Genomic DNA, 23,071 nt, shown 5'->3' with positions numbered 1-23,071 from the left:
AAAGCGCTATTGAGGTACGCAAGCTAGACGTCAAACCAGAAGTATATAACCCATATTTTACGCCAGAAGTATCCATTTAGTGCTTAAAAATTAAACATCTACCTTCGCCGGATCGAAACAGATCCCGATGACTACGAATTTCCCGCCCAACAGCAGCTGTACTATCAACTAATTTATACTTATTCGTAGACCATATTTTCTTGATGAAGAAATTTTAGTACGTTACTTTATAATGTTATGGGATAATTAAAGGAATAAATTTCCAATTTAAAGGAGTTTCATTAAGTTAAAATATAGAAATAAGCAAGTTTTATAGCGTGTATTTTTAAATGTACGAGATATTAAAAACAAATTATTTAAATTTTTGAAACGATAAAAATAGCAAATTGAAGATATTTCATGTTGGTGTGTAAATCTTTAAAAGTTTGATCGGTTGAGTTTTAACTGAATATGTTAAAAAATATAGGAAATATAGGCTAGAAAATGGATTGATAGGATTGTTAGGACCATTTTTGAATGAGAGGATTTTATAGGACCATTTCAGAATGATAGGAATTTATAGGACCATTTCAGAATGATAGGAGTTTATAGGACCATTTCAGAATGAGATGATTTTATAGGACCATTTCAGAATGAGATGATTTTATAGGACCATTTCAGAATGAGAGGATTTAATAGGACCTTTTCAGAATTCGAGGATTTTATAGGACCTTTTCAGAATGAGATTATTTTATAGGACCATTTCAGAATGATAGGAATTTATAGGACCATTTCAGAATGATAGGAATTTATAGGACCATTTCAGAATGATAGGATTTTCTAGGACCATTTCAGAATGATAGGAGTTTATAGGACCTTTTCAGAATGAGATGATTTTATTGGACCATTTCAAAATGATAGGAAAATATAGGATTTATAGGATCGCTGGAAGCCCTGTGATCGTGGTTAAGATCCCGTAAGAAAACGTTTGCGAGTGTTCCCTCAATTGAGTCGAATACACAGCGGACCTCTCGCATTATTGACGCATTATTTGTGGTTGAGCATCCGAGAGAAAAGGGATGTTTCCGTTCCTGGTCGGAAGGAAAGTAAACATCCGATGCGGAAATGAAGTGGGCACTTTCCTTTTCCCCCGCCAATGTTGCATTGACGGGTGAAAGTGGCTATATTCGGATGAATGGACGTGCCTGGTCGAGCCCTAAAAACTCCCCAGGGGGCGCACGGGACAGGGTGGACCATTGGGTGACCACACCTGGAGATTTGGCTTCCTCGATTCGGAGGATGTTATTCGGGGGACCCTGGCTGCGACATCCGCAAAAACCTCCCTTCTGCGATGATACAAGCGATATTAGTCAATATGGGGAAGATATTTTATTTTAAATATTTCTTATAGTTGATCGTAATATATTCTGGAGCAAGCGTTAAATATTAATTTAATTAATTAGAATTAAATAACTTATGAATGTATAGAGCTCGGTTATCGCACACTCCGACCCCTTTAGGGGCTATTCGTACGAACAGAAAATTTTCGATAATAATCATCAATTAAGAATACTCATGAATGTAGATTGATGTTCAATGAATACTCATGAATGTAGATTGATGTTCAATGAATACTCATGAATGTAGATTGATGTTCAATGAATACTCATGAATGTAGATTGATGTTCAATGAATACTCATGAATGTAGATTGATGTTCAATGAATACTCATGAATGTAGATTGATGTTCAATGAATACTCATGAATGTAGATTGATGTTCAATGAATACTCATGAATGTAGATTGATGTTCAATGAGTACTCATGAATGTGGATTAATCTTCAATGAATAATCCTGAATGTAGATTAATCTTCAATGAATACTCATGAAAGTGGATTAATCTTCAATGAATATTCATGAATGTGGATGAATCTTCAATGAATACTCATGAATGAGGATGAATCTTCAATGAATAATCCTGAATGTAGATTAATCTTCAATGAATAATCCTGAATGTAGATTAATCTTCAATGAATAATCCTGAATGTAGATTAATCTTCAATGAATAATCCTGAATGTAGATTAATCTTCAATGAATACTCGTGAATGTGGATGAATCTTCAATGAATACTCATGAATGAGGATGAATCTTCAATGAATAATCCTGAATGTAGATTAATCTTAAATGAATACTCATGAATGTGGATGAATCTTCAATGAATACTCATGAATGAGGATGAATCTTCAATGAATAATCCTGAATGTAGATTAATCTTCAATGAATAATCCTGAATGTAGATTAATCTTCAATGAATACTCGTGAATGTGGATGAATCTTCAATGAATACTCATGAATGAGGATGAATCTTCAATGAATAATCCTGAATGTAGATTAATCTTCAATGAATAATCCTGAATGTAGATTAATCTTCAATGAATACTCGTGAATGTGGATGAATCTTCAATGAATACTCATGAATGAGGATGAATCTTCAATGAATAATCCTGAATGTAGATTAATCTTAAATGAATACTCATGAATGTGGATGAATCTTCAATGAATACTCATGAATGAGGATGAATCTTCAATGAATAATCCTGAATGTAGATTAATCTTCAATGAATACTCATGAATGTAGATTAATCTTCAATGAATACTCATAAATGTGGATGAATCTTCAATGAATAATCATGAATTTAGATTAATCTCAAAATCAGTTTCCGATTTCTGAAATCACTTTGAGATTCCGAATCACGTACGCAAAATTTGCAAATGTTGGGCCCCTCGAAAAACGCACTCTGTAAGCCAGGGATAATTTCTCTATTTTCAATTCAAAATATCCAGAATAGTAGACACCCTCGTACGATTAAATCCAATTGAAATCAAATCTGTAGTTTTGGTTGTATTTGTAAAAATATTAAAATGATTAAATCATGATTAAATTTTTAATTTTGATTAGAAAGGCACCCCAGTGATCTGCCCTCATATAAGGTCGCCATTTCGAAGGTCGAGATAACCATTATTAAGGTCGAAATCGTCCTGTTTTTTAATAGACATTTGATATCGTACATTTTAAAACAATATGTCAGATCTGAACTGATCCAAGTAACACAGATCCGAACGGCTCCAAGGAACAGATCTGAACTGATCCAAGTAACCGATCTGAACTGATCCAAGTAACAGATCAGTACGGCTCCAAGTAACCGACCTGAACTGATCCAAGTAACAGATCTGATCTGATCTAAGTAACAGATCTGAACTGATCCAAGTAACAGATCTGAACTGATCTGCTTGAATTAATCTCGCAAGATTAAGCTAGCTAAACCAGTTTTTGTTTAATTATACGTTCAGTACCTATATACTTTTGTGGGTGCGAATTAAATTAAAACCGTAATTAATTTAATAGAGGAATTCTTAAAATCAATAACTGTGAGGCACCTGAGATCTATCTGTCGCTTTAAAATTAATTCAAATAAGTTTCGTGTTTAAACTGTCTGCTTTGGATTCAAACCCATATCAATGGATCTGATGATATCTGAGAGTTAATGCCGATAATCTGATATATAAAAATTATTTTCTCTGCTCAGCGATAGAGTTGTGAATAGAGGTACCTACAAACGACCAACCAACGCAGATAATTGCAGCCAAATCGTATAAACATTACCACGGTTATCGGGTCAGGAACGTTTAGTGGTTTTGTCCACCATTTTCCAAGATGGCGTCGGAAATAAATCCAGAACACTAAGTTCCAATTATTCGGTATGACCATCTAATACCGAAAATGTCAGCCAAATCGGTTAAAAATTACGACAGTTATCGCGACAAGAACGTTTAGATATTTTTATCCGCCATTTTCCAAAATGGCGTCGGAGTTTCACGGAGAACACTTTGAAGTTTAAACTACTCGTTGTTACCTCACAAAACCAAAAATATAATCCTTATTGGCTTAAAATCACGGCAGTTATTGTTGCAAGAACGTTTAGATTACTAACTACCTACCTAACTAACTAACAGGCAATGTCATTTTTCGTTTAGTTGAATAATTGGCGAATAAAATTAAAACTTTCTAAAACCATGAAAAAACTCTCGATTTTCCTTAGGATGTAGTTTTCCCTCATAAAAAGTGTAAAAATTGTGAAAATTTACTCTTGTAACACAAACTTTCTATTTAACTTTTATTTTTCAATTTTCTATCTCTCTCTGTGGCAAGCCATTTTGACTAGATACACTGACAGTGAGTGTAGGTAGGGCATCGAACCGCGTGACTCATGTCTTAAGTCTCAAAGTCAAGTATAATTGGAGAACAAGTACCCACTCATTTCTTCTGGTCAGGGACACTTGCGAGGAAACAAGACGGTCGAGTACGGACCATTGTAGTTTCACCGTGCTATTACCCGTTTTCTGCTTTTACTGATTTGACGACAATTTTATTTTCGGTCAAACTATTTTGGATTTTACGTTGGTTTGAATTATAACCAAAGTAGGGCCACTGAGAGCTGGCCCAGGGCCCCGTTAAGACAATAACAGAGGCATTATTATTGATAATAGCATACGTTTTTAGTTGAGTAACTTGGAAGAAGGGTTGCTAACCTGGGCCCGCCACGGTGCTCGGGCCCCGTTAATTTGTACTGGCTTCCTCCTTCTTGTCAGGCCTGTTCTTCAACATTAAGCCGTATGAAGCCAGTACAAATTAACGGGACCCGAACACCGTGTCTGGCCCAATTCGAACAAACTCCGGGTTTCTCCTCGAAAATGTAGACTAATAACGGCTCTCATGGGACCAGGAAACCTCGCCTAGTAACATTTAGCAAAATAGATCCAACTAAACTCTAGTTTAAAAGTATTCTTACTACAAGAGAATTTTATGCGAGACTTTGCTAACATTCTTGTTAATAGGTATTTCCATAGAATAAAACGATAAAAAATTAAAAGTATAAAAATGTTTTTATCCGCGTCACGAGCGTGAGCTTTTTAGAATTTTATCGGCACGCGCGTTTCGCACGTGGTCTTCGAACTCCAAAATCTTGATCGACTGGAGCGCGTGCTTTCTATCTTCAATAACTATAGCTAGTGATTATAATTATAAATATTTTCTTTTATGACCATGGTTGACTAAATTAATAATTAATACAAACAAAAGATCTGCTACTTCATGGTTTATTTTAATTAAAATCAATAAACCATGAAGTAGCAGATCTTTTGTTTTTAATAATTATTAATATAGCTAGTGACGTAGAAAAAACATTTACACGTGACCTCCCGTAATTTATAGAAACACCTATTTGAAGCATCACTGGTGGATCGTTTCTACCTAAATTTAAATATGATATCGAAAACGTTTGAAAATGGCCCAAACTTCCGGCGACATGCTACAGCTACGACATCACGCAATTCCAATTCCATCACTTTCTTCAAGCAAATGCGGAAGGCGCAAGGTGAAAATGAAGTGAAAAACGCGGTTCCCCGGCGGAGATTCCGTACAAGTTCACGACCAGTTGGAAAAGTTACGGAAACGTCGTTTGTCGGGCCCGAAGGGTTAAGCCAGCCGTTCGACGCCACTCCGGATTGGATTCGCCCGTTCGCGTACGCCGAGGAAACACCGGCGTCAGACCAGGGCGACGCTGAAGTTCGGGAATCGCCGAAGACGGGAATAAGAAATTTTAAATTTACTTTGCCGACATACGGAACAGCTAAACTTGATTTATAATGAGATTTCGAGGGTATTAGAAGGTTTTTGGGGAAACTGGATTTAGATTTCTGTAAAGCCGACGTTTCTTCTGGAGCCGCTCGATTTTGATGACGTAGTTTAACAATATAATAGCCCATTTATTTTTATAATATTTTTCGAATTTTAAAAAAGAAACTTACTAAAATATATTTTTAGAGAGTAAGAAACAATTAAAATTAAAATATTGAGCCAATAAATATGATATCTATGTTTAGGAAATTGGACAAAATTTAAACGAACTAAATAAATTTAATGACATTAAGCGAATATTATTTGAAACTAGTGTTGTAAGTCGGAAAAATTTCTGTATTTTTCCGAAAAAAATAAAAAAGGTTTTCATTCCATGATTAGTCTGATATATTGTTTGCAAATTTTAATAAAGTGGCATTTTCGCCTCATTTTTTCGAATCTAAAAGTAAAACTAAATCTCTAGACTAGTTTAAACTGATTAACAATGTAACACTATTTACATGGTGACCAGGGAAAAGCTTTGAAAATTTTATAGGAAAAATAGGAATTTTAGAGGCGAATTATAGGAAAATACAGGAAACTAAATAGGCAAATTATAGGAAAATATTAGAAAGTAAATAGGCTAAATATAAAATAGGTGAATTATAGGAAACTAAATAGGCTAAGAAAAATATGGGAAAAATAATAAGGTAATTATTGCATATCGGTATACTGTGATTCGAATCACCTAGAATATAGATAATGATTTTTACACTGCTTTCTTGCATTATTGGATCACTTAGTGGATTTACAAAGCTCGTATATTTCAAGAATTTGTTCGAAAATGGCAGTATTTACAGTAGATGATGACACGTACAAAAGGTTCAAAAGACCGTGAAATTATAGGAAAATATAGGAAAATAGGTAAGAATAAAGGAAATTATAGGAAGGCATTAAAAATTTAGGAAAATATAGGAAATATAGGAAGTCTGGTCACTATCCTATTAATGTTTTGTAGTATGTTTACTGATATTAGACATTTTATATCGATAAAAAGTTAAAAACATGAAAAACCTTTAAAAAGTAATTTATGTTTCAAATTTTTCGCATTTTATTCTTCCGGAAAATTAACAACACTATTTCAAACTTTCAATAACATATTAACAAATAGAACAATAAAAAAGAAGATAAAGAGATAGATTTTTGTTTCGTGGCAAAATGTGGTCGTCATTTTGCCATATATTATTATTTTAAACACTTTTAAATATTAAAAGGTTTTAATAATTGAAAAACATTGGTAATTTTTCTATTTAAATTTAAACAAGTAGACATTTTAACCATGGACAGTAATTATTTTACTATTTTTGATAAATAGTTATTTAACTGAATATGAATTATTTTAGAAAGTTTAACCGATAAATGAGTAGGGTTTCGATATTGTATCCGTGTAATAGTTCTTTTTATAAACTAACGTGGCCTTCTTGTTGAAATGTTGCTCTTACGTCACAGTCTCTTACTTTGACAAGCCTACGAGCGCGCGCTACAGTCGCGAGGAATATAGGTTTCTTTAGCGCGCGTGCAAATCGCTCGTGCGCAAAATATACTAATAAAGCTGTGTCTTGTGACGTAAGAGCAACATGTTAACAAGTTGGGCAAGACCAACGGGGTCTCGATCGAGAAACGGTTTGAAAGAATTTTTGGATTGCCTACAAAATTCGTCTGTTGCTGACGTCACCCAGATGAGATCCCATTGATTTTCAATAGGATCTCATCTCAGTGACATCACGATGTTCGTTAGCAACGAAGTTACCAACCTTAGCCCTTAGCAACCACAGCGCATCGAGGCAACCTTTTATAGCCTAAAATTTACTAACCTTGGGGGCAAGATCACTTTTTATTTTATAAAATCAACTATTAAAATCTGGAAAGAACCTTCAGTTATTTATAGTCAAAATCTAGAAGCATCACGAATGGCTGACCCCAAAAATCTGTGACAGTAGTATTCAATTAAATGCGATTAAATTAGTTTACGGAAATTGAATTTTACTAATTTACTAAAATTTACAGTTTGATGAGAAATGAAAAAAGACTAATTCTAGAATTTGTGGTTAGAGGATTCTGTTTGAAATAAATATGAAGTTTCGTGTATTTGCGCTCGACATGTAAATTCACAACCTAGCACACAGCGAGCCCAGCTTAAATTTAAATTTCTTATAGGATAAAATTTATTATTTTTATGAATTTATTGTTTATATAGGATTATACAGGACTCAAAATTGATGATATAGGATTATACAGGACACAATTTATCAAACAAAGTATAATATAAAAGCAAAATATCTAAAATATAGGATAATAGAAGCAAAATATCTAAAATATAGGATAATAGAAGCAAAATATCACAAATATAGGATAATATAGAAGCAAAATATCTAGAATATAGGATAATATAGAGCTAAAAATTATCAAATGTAAGATAATATAGAACAAACATTTCTCAAATGTAGGGTAATATTGAACTAAACTTTGTCAAATGTAGGGTAATATTGAACTAAAATTTGTCAAATGTAGGGTAATATTTAACTAAAATTTGTCAAATGCAGGGTAATATTGAACTAAACCCCCTCAAATGTAGGGTAATATTGAACTAAAATTTATCAAATATAGGAAAATATTGAACTAAAAATTCTCAAATGTAGGGTAATATTGAACTAAAAATTCTAAAATGCAGGGTAATATTGAACTAAATTTTCTCAAATGCAGGGTAATATTGAACTAAAAATTCTCAAATGCAGGGTGATATTGAACTAAAAATTCTCAAATGCAGGGTAATATTGAACTAAAATTTCTCAAATGCAGGGTAATATTGAACTAAAATCTCTCAAATGTATGGTAATATTGAACTAAAATTTCTCAAATGTAGGGTAATATTGAACTAAAATCTCTCAAATTTAGGGTAATATTGAACTAAAATTTATCAAATATAGGAAAATACATGCAAATTTCTGGTCGAAAAAGTACAATAATGCTTTAAAAAATTACAAAATATAAATTTTATAAACGATTTTTGGCACCAAAACGAGCTCAGAATTATGAAGTGGCGTAGCTGATGGTCCGCAGGGCCCGAGGCGCGGGGCGCTAAACATAAAAAAAAATTAGAAAGGGGGGCCCATAGAGATTTTGGCGGGGGGGGGGTCAGTGCCCCCTATACTCACTCAAACTTACAGACTTACTAATAGGACCTTTCAAGAAATTAAAGGATAATATAGGATAGAGTTAAAAAATATTGTATTTCATCGGAATTTTTGGAGAGCTTTGTTGCCTGAGAACAAAATGGGAATTCGCGACCTCAAAATGACGATGCCAAATTAGGGTTAGCGCAGCGAAAAAACCGTACGAACTTAAACAGGATGTCAAACGATAGATACAAATTATAATAACCATTATTTTTTATAAAATCCAATTCTTATCAAAATCAACACTTTTTTGTAGTATATAAAATCACATATTCTGGAGGACAGTTGAATGTAAAGTTGCTTGTCACCGCGAATGGACGATTAAATTGACTTGTCATAGTGACGCGGTGGTACGGACACGGAAATCTATTTAAGAACAATGTCATCAACCCGACGGGGGCTCAGTCGAAGCTTTGGACAACAAGCTATCTCACATCAGGTAATTTCATTTTTGCGAGAAATCATAAAGGCGCAGTTGAATGTAACAAGAGAGTCAATATTAAGTAAAATCGGCTTACTAATCGTAGGTTACTACTACTAGCAAAATCACTGAAAAGTGTGAGGAAATAAGGGGAAATTACTGAAAAAGTGTGAGAAATTGCTGAATATCAAGGTTTTCAAAAGTGAGTAATATCAGTGGTGTTTATCTGTGCTCTTAAGCAGTTCATCTTTACTTTATTTTAGATCATTAGACGATCTAGGACTATATAATTTTAACGGGCCTAGATTCTTTAATATTGGGTAAAGTGAAACAGGACCCGCGAAGGAAACAAACAAAGTCAAATTTCCAAGGCAATACTAATTTTTTTTTCTGGGAACTAAATTTTTGGATTATCGCTATTTTTAAGTAACACAAAATCCAAATAATGTTCTCCATCCCCGTTGAGTTTGCTGGTTAAAGGGGTTTTCCAATTCCAGAAAAATGTATGGAGGTTAACGTTAATAATGAGTGTAGGGAGGTGTTTGCTCGCGTGGCAAGGGCTTGCCACCACCCTCCTACGAATTCTAACCCGGACACCTGCCGGGTTGCCACAATATTCTCGGATTCAAATTCTATGTTTTCCCTGACCATTTTAAATTATTTTCCCTGACTTTTTAATTACAAAATTAGAGAGTTTTTAACTTTTACATTTATCAGAAGTTAATAAATTCAATCAACTTATATTTCAGTAACAAAGTTATTTCAACGTTAAAAAATCTTTCAAGGATCTAAATAATAATAGCAGGATTTGCCATAGATCTACCTTGAAAAATTGTCAAAATAAAACTGATTTCCCTGCCTTTTTGCAAATTCTTAAAATTCCCTGACTTTCCCCGGAATTTTTATTCCCATTTTTAAACTCCCTGACTTTTCCCGGTTTTCCTTAACGTGTGTCAACCCTGCCCCTGAATTAATGGAATTAAAAGTCGCAGGATGACTTTAACCTAAGGTTGTGCCTAGATCATCATAATTATCATTATTATTTCTTATACGCACGGATTGAAAATAAAATTACATCCTACTAAATTTAGCTCCATTCCTAAATTTCTGTAAATTAAAAATTGCAAATAGGACTAAAATTGCCAAAATATAATAATTTTTTAAATTATTATGTTATTATTTAACCTAACTATTTCGTAGACACTGCGTAATTTCATTCAACTTGTGCCAAAAATATTTTTTTAGGGAGGATAAAATGTGTAAAGTGTGGATAACCACGATGATGTTGTCTGTGTTGATGGTTTCGATGCATCTGAAGAGGGCCAACTCGGCGGGACGTTTTGGAGATGGTAGGACATACGTTTTTAAATACAAATATTTATTATCCTTATTATTCAAGAATGCATTTATTTATTATTATGACTATGTGGAGACGATTATGCCAATCACCCTAATTCTCTACAGGCCCGTAACCACAAAATGAAATTTTTCTTTGCCCCCACCTGCCCCCTCAATTTAATCCATTCCCCCTCAAAGAATATTCTCTGCCCCTTCATCTTTATTAGTTTTTTAAACTTCTATTCGTGGAAATTTTCCTTTTGGACCACTTGTCTTTGTCTAAGGTTTAGATCGTTATTTATATTTCACTATTTCTTAATAAAATACAAGTTGTAGAATGGTCTGCTTCAGAAAGCAACGGTTTTTCTATTTGTTGAAAACCAAAAACATTTCACGGCGCCACTTATGTCAATTTTCGAAATTAGGTAACGAAACCAATGTGCCCCCTCACAAAACACTACTGCCTCTTAACGAAATTTTTCTGGCTACGGGCCTGATGCTCTAACAGTAAGCTCCGCCCCCCTAAACACCAATCAAATCAGTCCGGTATCTCATGATGCTCGCCCATCGTATCCTATATTCGTCGCCATGGTCGCGCCATTAGGTGCTCGCGAGATTATTTACGGCCCCCATTCAAATCTTAAATTTTTGTAGGAAAAATAGGATTACATTTCTAAAACTATAGGACTTTATAAGACTATTTTTCAAAATTATAGGAAATTATAGGACTATTTTTTCAAAATTATAGGAATTTACAGGACTATTTTTTCAAAATTATAGGAATTTATAGGACTATTTTTTCAAAATTTCAGGAATTTACAGGACTATTTTTTCAAAATTATAGGAATTTACAGGACTATTTTTTCAAAATTATAGGACATTATAGGACTATTTTTTCAAAATTATAGGACATTATAATTTTTTCAAAATTATAGGAATTTATAGGAATATTTATTCAAAATTATAGGAATTTATAGGAATATTTATTCAAAATTATAGGAATTTATAGGACTATTTATTCAAAATTATAGGACTTTATAGGACTATTTTTTCAAAATTATAGGACTTTATAGGACTATTTTTTCCAAATTAGAGTATTTTATAGGACTATATGTGCTTGTGCTATTTCATTTACTAACTATATTTCGTAAAAAAATCTTTGATCACAAAAATATACTGTTAGCTAACCATGTTAACAATAAAAAAGTATAGTCTAGAATGACTTTGTATAGGAATTTATCCTATAGCTAAATTTAGCAATTTAACTGAGTGGCGGGATTTGAAATGGGTAAGATATCAAAATTATAGGATTTTATAGGACTTTTTGGGGAATTTGCTAAAAACATAGGATTTTATAGATTTTTTAAATATAGGACTTTATATGAGATTTTTTTAATCTAAGATTTTATAGGACATTTTTGGGATTTTGCTAAAAATCTAGGATTTTATAGGACATTTTTAAAAATATAGGATTTTATGGACTTTTTGGGGAATTTGCTAAAAACATAGGATTTTATAGATTTTTTAAATATAGGACTTTATATGAGATTTTTTTAATCTAGGATTTTATAGGACATTTTAGGGATTTTATAGGACATTTTTGGGATTTTGCTAAAAATCTAGGATTTTGTGGGAAATTTTTTAAAATACAGGATTTTATAGGACTATTTTTTCAAAATTATAGGAATTTATAGGAATATTTATTCAAAATTATAGGAATTTATAGGACTATTTATTCAAAATTATAGGACTTTATAGGACTATTTTTTCAAAATTATAGGACTTTATAGGACTATTTTTTCAAAATTATAGGACTTTATAGGACTATTTTTTCAAAATTATAGGACTTTATAGGACTATTTTTTCAAAATTATAGGACTTTATAGGACTATTTTTTCAAAATTATAGGACTTTATAGGACTATTTTTTCAAAATTATAGGACTTTATAGGACTATTTTTTCAAAATTATAACACTTTATAGGACTATTTTTTCCAAATTATAGTATTTTATAGGACTATATGTGCTTGTGCTATTTCATTTACTAACTATATTTCGTAAAAAAATCTTTGATCACAAAAATATACTGTTAGCTAACCATGTTAACAATAAAAAAGTATAGTCTAGAATGACTTTGTATAGGAATTTATCCTATAGCTAAATTTAGCAATTTAACTGAGTGGCGGGATTTGAAATGGGCAAGATATCAAAATTATAGGATTTTATAGGACTTTTTGGGGATTTTTCTAAAAATATAGGATGTTATAGGACATTTTTTTAAATATAGGATTTTATGGACTTTTTGGGGAATTTGCTAAAAACATAGGATTTTATAGATTTTTTAAATATATGACTTTATAGGAGATTTTTTTAATCTAGGATTTTATAGGACATTTTTGGGATTTTGTTAAAAATCTATAATTTTATAGGACATTTTTGGGATTTTTCTAAAAATCTAGGATTTTATAGGACATTTTTTAAAATACAGGATTTTATAGGACATTTTTTAAAATATAGGATTTTATAGGACATTTTTTAAAATATAGGATTTTATAGGACATTTTTTAAAATATAGGATTTTATAGGACATTTTTTGAAAATATAGGATTTTATAGGACATTTTTTTTAAATTAGGATTTTATAGGAATTATAGGACCTCAGGGGGCCCTGGACTATTTCGTACGACCGTGTGGCGTTTCTACTCGTAATCTATGACGTCATAGCGGCCGTTTCGGGGCGAGGCTTAGCTACGACGTACGCTCGCGACACTACGAGCCAGCACCGAATAAATTTACATTCTTGATAGGCCTATTATATTTTACGGAAAATAAATTAAAATTAAAACAGAAAACGATCTTTGTCAGTGTGCTCGGCGGACGAACCGTGCTACGACCCTGGGTTCCTGACATGCGGTCCCAGAGGCATCGACTGCAAGTGCGCCCTCTCCAACCCGGCTCTGTGCCACGCCGGGTCCGCCAGCTTCGTCTGCGCCTGCAACCGTTGAGAAACACCACGCCACTGCAATACCCTGTACATCTCAATTATTTCTCAGATATTTTTACAATAAAATACATTATAACCACGGTTTCACGTTGTCTTGGTACCAAGTAAACTAGGTGGTTCTTAACAGCCAAGTTCGCACTTACTCCTAAAATCGCCTCGTTTAAGATAACTATTTTTCAAAACCAGCGTTAGAAATTGCTTCTGGTGTTGCCCATGTGTTGGATAAATCCCACGTTGTGGGATTTATGGCGATTTATTGGGCTTTGTGGGATAAAGGGATTTTTAAGTGAAAAGCATTGATTTTGTGGGATTTTTGACATTAAAATATTTTTTTTAATTTTTTTAGAAAAAGCACTATTTTCGCAAAAAATATCAATTTTACCTATTTGTGTATTTCATATCGCCTTCAAATTTTTGTATTTTAAAATATTTTTTTTATATATATTTTTATTCCGGGCTAGCCTACGAAAGTAGAAAATATTTGGTATGTTTTCCGCTGAGATTTGGGAGTCGGCGTGACTAAAAACGGTTTGGGGGTTTGGCTGAAAATTTGGTAACTGCATGGACTAGGTGGGATTTTCCCTCCTCAAAACAATGGCAGCAAATTCGCTTCGTGTTGGTTCGGGAAGCAACTCGTCCAAGTCGGTTCGCTTAGAATCGCTTTCAAACTGCAAGGCGAGGAAGTCAAATTGCTCATATTTTCCAAAATAATGGGAATAAAATTCTAAATAATGTCAAATAATATTACCGTATGTATAGTAAACATGATTAACTAATTGTTTTGGGATAAATTTTAGTATTTTCAAAATCCTGGTCATAATTTGAAATAAAGTTAAGCCTTGGCTATAACCGAACCGGGTGAAGCGATTTCGCACGTGTGAACCAAGAATTATATTCGGCGGCAGGAATTCAGACCTCTACTTGGAATGCTTATCGCGACAGATTTCCGTCTCGATGTGGCTGACGGTTTTTTGACGTCACTATGTTAACTTAACCAGCAACAACGTGAGAGGGGAGCGCGCGCAGAGGGGATTTTTTATCTCGTAGGCGGTGCTAAGGCCGGCAGAGTGATCTTACCATACGCGATACGCCAGGATAAACATTCCAAGTAGAGGTATGGATTCCTGTCGGCGGTCAAATTTGGCATTCAAACCGACCTAAACTGGGTCTTAAGCTCTAGTGTGACCGTGGCTTTCACAACTAAACAAGTCGAAACTACTACCATTAGGCAAAGTAGTCACGTGCCTAGGGCGCCATTTTTCTAGGGGCGCCAAAACTCAGATAAAACCCCACGGTCCACGAACTTGGCTTGCCCCTACTCAAAATAACGCCGAAAAGGTTTGGGGAAGCTAAAATATATTTATTTATTAAAAACCGATACACCCCTCCTTAGCTGACCAATGCCAAGGGGCGCCAAATTTTACTGTGCCTAAAGGCGCCGAAAGGGTTAATCCGCCCCTGGTTACAGGATTCATAAAACTATTGTAAAACCGATTTCTCAGATAACCTCAATTAAAACTTAGAGGGACAGAGTTACTCATTTCATAATCGACGCTTAAATTTAATTGGTTCTAAAATAAGAAAGATTATTGCTGTAAAGTTGTACTCTTTAAAGAGTAAGTTGCAAATTATTCGTTACCGCCTCAATTTTGTGATTAAACGAAGCGCGTACGTTTAATAGTTAATTAGAAGCAGGCAAACAATTTGAATTTTAGTGTGGTGATTGACGTCATTGACTACACGTTATTTATCATTGGCCGCAACAGATAGTTTAGACTTGGACACAAAATGTAGATGCTGCTGATTCCGTGGCAGAATCCGAAAAATCTACTGTAGAACCATGGGATTCTACTACTGAATTTTGTACGCGAGTGCTTACGTGGTTTTAAAAACACGCGCTCACACTTTATTCTTTAGAGCGCGCGCTAAATTTGCATCGCCATATCTACCTAGGATATTACGAGAATGACCATGGTAGGATAGTGGGAACTATGTAATCTACCAGATGCAGTGGGAAAAATTCCGAAAAAACCGTAGTCAATGACGTCACAAACTAGGCGCGATAAAATTATCGTTCAAAATAAAGACGTAGAGGGGCGCTGCAGTTAAATTTAATTATAATATAAAATAAACTTAACGACGGTATTTAATAATAATAATAATCAGCTAGGCTAATACCTTTGGCACCACCTTAGGCCCCAGTCATCTAGCGACTTATAATGCCTTTAAACAGGTGGCCGGGTTACAATGCGTAGGAGGGTGGTGGCAAGCCCTTCATGCCATCAAATGAGTTACAATTTCGGAAAGCCCGTGATCAAATGAACAAGAAAAATATAAAGCAGTGAAGTTTCTATTCCGAAAATCTATACGCAACTTACTCTTTAAAGGCCGGCTACATAAATCTTCGGTTTACTCTGTCTTTCATTGGAAGTAGGCTTACTGCAATACACGAGTGCCATGCAGTCAGCCTACTTCCAGTGAAAGACAGAGTAAACCGAAGATTTATGTAGTCGCCCTTTAAGGGAAACTTTCTAAACCATCTTAAATTTCACTGATTTTTCCCAACCAAATTGGAATTTCCCAGATATTTTTGTCAACAATCTTAATCCCTAATATTTCCAGATTTTCCATGTCTGTATGAACCCTTTTAAAAAGGAATAAAAAGGGTAGCCACAATACTCTGGCCTTGACGAATAGTTCACGGTCAGGGCCGTCTTTAACCTATTGGGGGCCCTGGGCACATAAGGATAATGGGGCCCCTATGACCTTGAAAGATCACTTAAACTTAAATCGGAAAGCCTGATTTTCGGGCGAGAGTATAGCAGCTTCGCGCATGCAAAAAGCTATTAAGCAAGTTGGTATTGTAGTCAGTCATTATCGTTTGTTTTTTTCGAAATAAATATGTTTTTCGGTAATAAATAACGGTTATCGTTTGATGATCTGGCAGGAACTAGGGGGCCCCTATCGATCGCGGGGCCCTGGGCACGTGCCCAGAGTGCCCAATGGGAAAGAGGGGCCTGTTCACGGTGTAGTGTAATTCTCTCCACCAGAACAAGCGAGGTTTTAAATATATCTAATAATAATCAGCTAGGCTAATACCCAAGGCACCACCTTTGGCCCAAGTCATCTTGCGGCTTTTAATGCCTTAAACAGGCGGCCTGGTTACAACGCGTAGGAGGGTGGTGGCAAGCCCTTCATGCCACGCGAGCCAACAGCTCCCTAAACTCACTATTAACGTTAAACTTCACAAATAACTAAACCCATGGTCACACTAGATTTAAAACTCAGTTTATGTCGGTTTGAATGCCAGTTTCGACCGCCGACGATAATTCTTGGTTCACCCCGGTTCGCTATATAGCCAAAGCTTAACGTCATTTCAAATTATGACCAGAATTTTGAAAATACTAAAATGTATCACAAAACCATTAATTATTCATGTTTACTATACATAAAGTAATATTATTAACATTATTTAGAATATTATTCCAATTATTTTTCTGAAAAAACGAGTAATTTTACTTCCCCGCCTTGTCGTTTTGAAAGCGATTCTAAGCGACCCGAAAAAATTCCAAAACCGAATTATTCTAAAATCTACAAACAATATCCGGGAATAGAAAATCGACAAACAATATCCGGGAATAGAAAATCGACAATGTTAATCAGGGATGCACCGATATGGGTACAGACGATATATCGGCGGTAATATCGGACGATATTAACAAAGTTATCTACCATAACAGTAGTGTATATGATAAAATCATTTTAAAAGACGGTTCAGTACACTGTCGTACCATTTAATTCTCATTTTTCACGAAAAGAAGTTTGCAAGAGCATATCCGAATATGTTTCTTTTCATTTTACGTGATAGGATACCAGATATTTCGGCTTAGCGGAAGTCTCGCGTTTTTTCGACACTAGAGGGCTCTGTGCTGAGAAAACATCTTGATTGTGCAATAACTATGAAAATCAGTTTGGTTGTAAATCTCGTTAATTGTCATACTTATTGTTATTAAGTTACTTATGATATTATCATTAGTTAGTTAATCAAGAATTTTGTCTTAAAAGTTTGTCAGAAAATGTTTTCTTTGATACCGGTATCGGTCAATATCGGCTCCGTTTAAATCGATATTGGCCGATACTGATATTAGAAAAATAGGTCGATATATCGATGCATCCCAAAATATTTGTCGGAATGAAATCATCAAATTCCAATAACAAACTATTTGATAAAAATGAAAATTGGACGCGTACAACATGGCATGATCTCACTATCCCAATAGACGCGGAATAGAAACAGCCCGAAGACATAAAAATAATGGAACTCATGTCGCTAGTCATTTTTCAAGGTTTCTCGGACGAGAGATATTTGCGGGCAGCCCAAGAATCTCAATTTAAGGATCTTCCGGGTTTCGAGAAAGTAAAAACGTTTCCATCCGAAGTCACGCAATCAGGTTTTGGAAAGATGCTTAGGGGGTAGTTAAACTGGTCCTTTTTTTTCTAGGGGTTTTTTTTCGTCGTATTATCCGAAGCCTAAGGGCTGTTTTCTTTAATACAGCACTGGCATAAACAGAGGGATTGCGACAAAAAACGAATGTCTGATTCAAATTATCAAGCAAACTTAGCCAAGGACTCGGAATTCGAATGTTTAATTTGCATATATTTCTATTAGTAATAGGATTTTTTTATATTTAACTAGATGTTATTTCAAAAACTTATATTTTATTTATCGGTTGAAATATCGGTAAACCCAATTATCAGTAAAATGTTTATAGAGGTTTAAATATCGGTGTTAGTGAAATTATGATGTTGGTGAAAATATCGGTGTTGGGGAAATTATTATGTTGGTGCAAATATCGGTATTAGTGAAAATATTGGTGTTGTTGAAATTATGATGTCGGTGAAAATATCAGTGTTGGTGAAATTATTGTATTGGTTCAAATATCGGTGTTGGAGAAATTCTGATGTGGGTGAAAATATCGTTGTTGGTGAAATTATGATTTTGTGCAAATATCGGTGTTGTGAAATTATGATGTTGGTGAAAATATCGGTGTTGTTGAAATTATTTTATTGGTGTTGATGAAAGTATGATTTGGTGCAAATATCGGTGTTGGTGAAATTATGATGTTGGTGCAAATATCGGTGTTGTTGAAATTATGATGTCGGTGAAAATATCAGTGTTGGTGAAATTATTGTATTGGTTCAAATATCGGTGTTGGAGAAATTCTGATGTGGGTGAAAATATCGTTGTTGGTGAAATTATGATTTTGTGCAAATATCGGTGTTGTTGAAATTATTTTATTGGTGTTGGTGAAAGTATGATTTGGTGCAAATATCGTTGTTGGTGAAATTATGATTTTGTGCAAATATCGGTGTTGTGAAATTATGATGTTGGTGAAAATATCGGTGTTGTTGAAATTATTTTATTGGTGTTGGTGAAAGTATGATTTGGTGCAAATATCGGTGTTGTTGAAATTATGATGTCGGTGAAAATATCAGTGTTGGTGAAATTATTGTATTGGTGCAAATATCGGTGTTGTTGACATTATTTTATTGGTGTTGGGGAAAGTATGATTTTGGGGCAAATATCGGTGTTGGTGAAATTATGATGTTGGTGAAAATATCAGTGTTGGTGAAATTATTGTATTGGTGCAAATATCGGTGTTGTTGAAATTATTTTATTGGTGTTGGGGAAAGTATGATTTTGGGTCAAATATCGGTGTTGGTGAAAGTATGATTTTGGGGCAAATATCGGCGTTGGTGGTCCAAATTACGGTATTTGTGAAATGATGAGATGCATATATTGGTATGGGTAGAATTATGGTTTAAATATTGATATCAGTGTAATATCGATAAAATCCTCATACCATAACAATATTGGTAAAAGCATGATATCAATATCGATTAAATATCGGAAAAATCGTGATATATGTACAATCGTCATTATATGTAACTCTTGAACATCGATAAAATCATGATATGGATATGGGTTTAATATAAGTAAAATCTCCATTATCGGTGAAATCGCCATTATCGGTATCGGTGAAATAACTATTATCAGTTTCAGATTAATATAGATGAAATATCCATTATAGGTACCGGCTTAATATCGGTGAAATATCCATTATCAGTACCGGTTTAACATCGGTAAAATCGTGATATATATATATATATCGGTTAAATATCGATAAAATCTCCATTATCGATTCCAGTTTAATATCGGTGAAATCGCCATTATCGGTATCGGTGAAATAACTATTATCAGTTTCAGATTAATATAGATGAAATATCCATTATAGGTACCGGCTTAATATCGGTGAAATATCCATTATCAGTACCGGTTTAACATCGGTAAAATCGTGATATATATATATATCGGTTAAATATCGATAAAATCTCCATTATCGATTCCAGTTTAATATCGGTGAAATCGCCATTATCGGTATCGGTGAAATAACTATTATCAGTTTCAGATTAATATAGATGAAATATCCATTATAGGTACCGGCTTAATATCGGTGAAATATCCATTATCAGTACCGGTTTAACATCGGTAAAATCGTGATATATATATATATCGGTTAAATATCGATAAAATCTCCATTATCGATTCCAGTTTAATATCGGTGAAATCGCCATTATCGGTATCGGTGAAATAACTATTATCAGTTTCAGATTAATATAGATGAAATATCCATTATAGGTACCGGCTTAATATCGGTGAAATATCCATTATCAGTACCGGTTTAACATCGGTAAAATCGTGATATATATATATATCGGTTGAATATCGATAAAATCTCCATTATCGATTCCAGTTTAATATCGGTGAAATCGCCATTATCGGTATCGGTGAAATAACTATTATCAGTTTCAGATTAATATAGATGAAATATCCATTATAGGTACCAGCTTAATATCGGTGAAATATCCATTATCAGTACCGGTTTAACATCGGTAAAATCGTGATATATATATATATATCGGTTAAATATCGATAAAATCTCCATTATCGATTCCAGTTTAATATCGGTGAAATCGCCATTATCGGTACCGGTTTAATATCGGTGAAATATCCATTATCAGTACCGGTTTAACATCGGTAAAATCGTGATATATATATATCGGTTAAATATCGATAAAATCTCCATTATCGATTCTAGTTTAATATCGGTGAAATCGCCATTATAGGTACCGGTTTAATATCGGTGAAATCGCCATTATCGGTACCGGTTTAATATCGGTAAAATTGGGATATCGATATCGGTTTAATATCGGTGAAATCGCCATTATCGGTTCCGGTTTAATATCGGTGAAATCGCCATTATCGGTACCGGTTCAATATGGGTAAAATCATGAAATAAATATCGATTAAATATCGGTAAAACCATGATATGGATATCGGTTAAATATAGGTACAATCGCCATTATCGGTACCGGGTTAATATCGGTGAAATCACTATTATCGGTTCCAGTTTAATATCGATGAATTCGCCACTATCGGTACCGGTTTACTATCGGTAAAATTGACATTATCGGGAAAATCGGTTAGAGAATTCGACTACCGTACACAAATTCCTAAATATGATTTAATCCGGGTAAAACATAACATTCGACTAATTCCAATTTAGCCATATCGGCGAGTAAGCGGCGGTGCGCGAACCGTTCCCACGACCTCAATCCCATGTTGACAATCGGGGAAACGAAAAACGAGACAGAAAAGGACAAAAAAGGGATACTTGCGAAAGGAGTGTCATCTGGCAGAAGGGTCAATCCGCATACTGGGTCAAAATGACTCCGCATGACCAATACCTGAAATTCTCCCCCTTTTTTCATCTCGGCAATTGAAACCAGGTAATGAAACCGAACCAAACGGCGGGAAAACAAATCATTCGCTTATGTAGTCTAGAGCGCGCTGGTCACTGCGTTTAATTAAATGGGTCGACAAATATTCAATGTCACCCTTTCCCGGTCGTGACGTATTGGTGCCGAACATTAGTCACGGGAATTTCTAGGAAAAAACCCGCCATTTTGGTGCAATAACAGGAAACATTGGAAGTGGATCATTGGCCCTACGAGTGATCCCCGCGAGGATTCTCATTAATAAACCTTCTTATATTTTTGGTGATGCGATGTTGTGGTCGTGCCCAGCTTGTTTTTGCTTACTCAGTATTTTGACTCGCTCTCTTTAACTACATTTGGCTGGAATATTCGCGTCACAGATAAGAGAAAATATTTTGCTATATAGATTTGGAAATTTGATGCTTTTCTCAAGAAATTTGTGACGGAAATAAAGGCAATTTACAGGTTTTAAAAATTAATTAAATATAATTATTTTAATATCAGGATAATTAATTCCTAATGTAAGGAATATTAATTTCTAATATCAAGATAGGTAATTCCTGATAAATAATTCCTAATATCAGGAAAAATAATATAAAATTAATTTCAAATGTATGTCAAGATAATTAATTCCTGATAAATAATTCCAAATATAAGGATAATTAATTCCGAATATCAGGATAATTATTTCTTTATATAAGGATAAATAATTCATAATATAAGGTTAAATTATTCATAATATAAGGATAATCAATTACTAATACCAGGATAATTAATTCGTAATATAAGGGTATTAGCCTAGCTGATTATTATTATTATTTATTATTATTATTAATATCAGGATAATTGATTCATAATATCAGAATAATTGATTCACAATATCAGGATAATTGATTCATAATATCAGGATAATTGATTCATAATATCAGGATAATTGATTCATAATATCAGGATAATTGATTCATAATATCAGGATAATTTATTCATAATATCAGGATAATTGATTCATAATAACAGGATAATTGATTCATAATATCAGGATAATTTATTCATAATATCAGGATAATTTATTCATAATATCAGGATAATTTATTCATAATATCAGGATAATTTATTCATAATATCAGGATAATTTATTCATAATATCAGGATAATTTATTCATAATATCAGGATAATTTATTCATAATATCAGGATAATTAATTTATAATATATGGAAAATTAATTTTCAATATCAGAAAATGAAATTCCTGTTATCACTGAAAATAATTTGTGAAATAGTGAAACTTTCTAACTTCTAGTTTTTGTAACGTATTAGAGCTATAGAACTTGAGATAGAAGAAATGAGCATTATTTTGTAATATAGGAATTAATTTTCAGATATAAACCAGGAAAAGGTAGGCAGTTTATGGTTTATATAATTTTTTTAATTTACAAAGTCGTGCTTTGGAAATGAACGATTTATATTAAAGAATAGATTACTATTTTTATGGAAACAACTGTACAACAAACATATAAATTAATGGAATTAATCAATGAAATAGGGGAAATAAGTAAAATTGGGGATATTGAAGTGAAA

General features: G+C 33.6%; 1 protein-coding gene and 1 long non-coding RNA gene across 3 annotated transcripts in view; one reads left to right on the top strand and one right to left on the bottom strand.

Annotated features, from left to right (window-relative positions):
- LOC149958632 (uncharacterized) overlaps positions 1 to 23,071 on the bottom strand; it is a 125,070-nt gene that overhangs the window by 5,739 nt on the left and 96,260 nt on the right. The window lies entirely within an intron of this gene.
- LOC149958634 (uncharacterized) lies at positions 9,303 to 13,736 on the top strand. 2 transcript variants are annotated; one of them, XR_016478321.1, is made up of 4 exons: positions 9,303 to 9,332; positions 9,421 to 9,516; positions 10,560 to 10,663; positions 13,516 to 13,736. It is a non-coding gene; the product is annotated as an uncharacterized LOC149958634 (long non-coding RNA). The 2 variants fall into 2 exon arrangements; XR_016478323.1 differs by lacking the exon at positions 9,303 to 9,332 and having other exon boundaries at positions 9,362 to 9,516.

This window comes from Leiobunum rupestre, chromosome 2, assembly GCF_980474605.1.
Source record: "Leiobunum rupestre chromosome 2, qqLeiRupe1.1.hap1, whole genome shotgun sequence".
NCBI lineage: Eukaryota > Metazoa > Arthropoda > Arachnida > Opiliones > Sclerosomatidae > Leiobunum > Leiobunum rupestre.
This window is presented reverse-complemented; position numbering and strand designations above follow the sequence as displayed.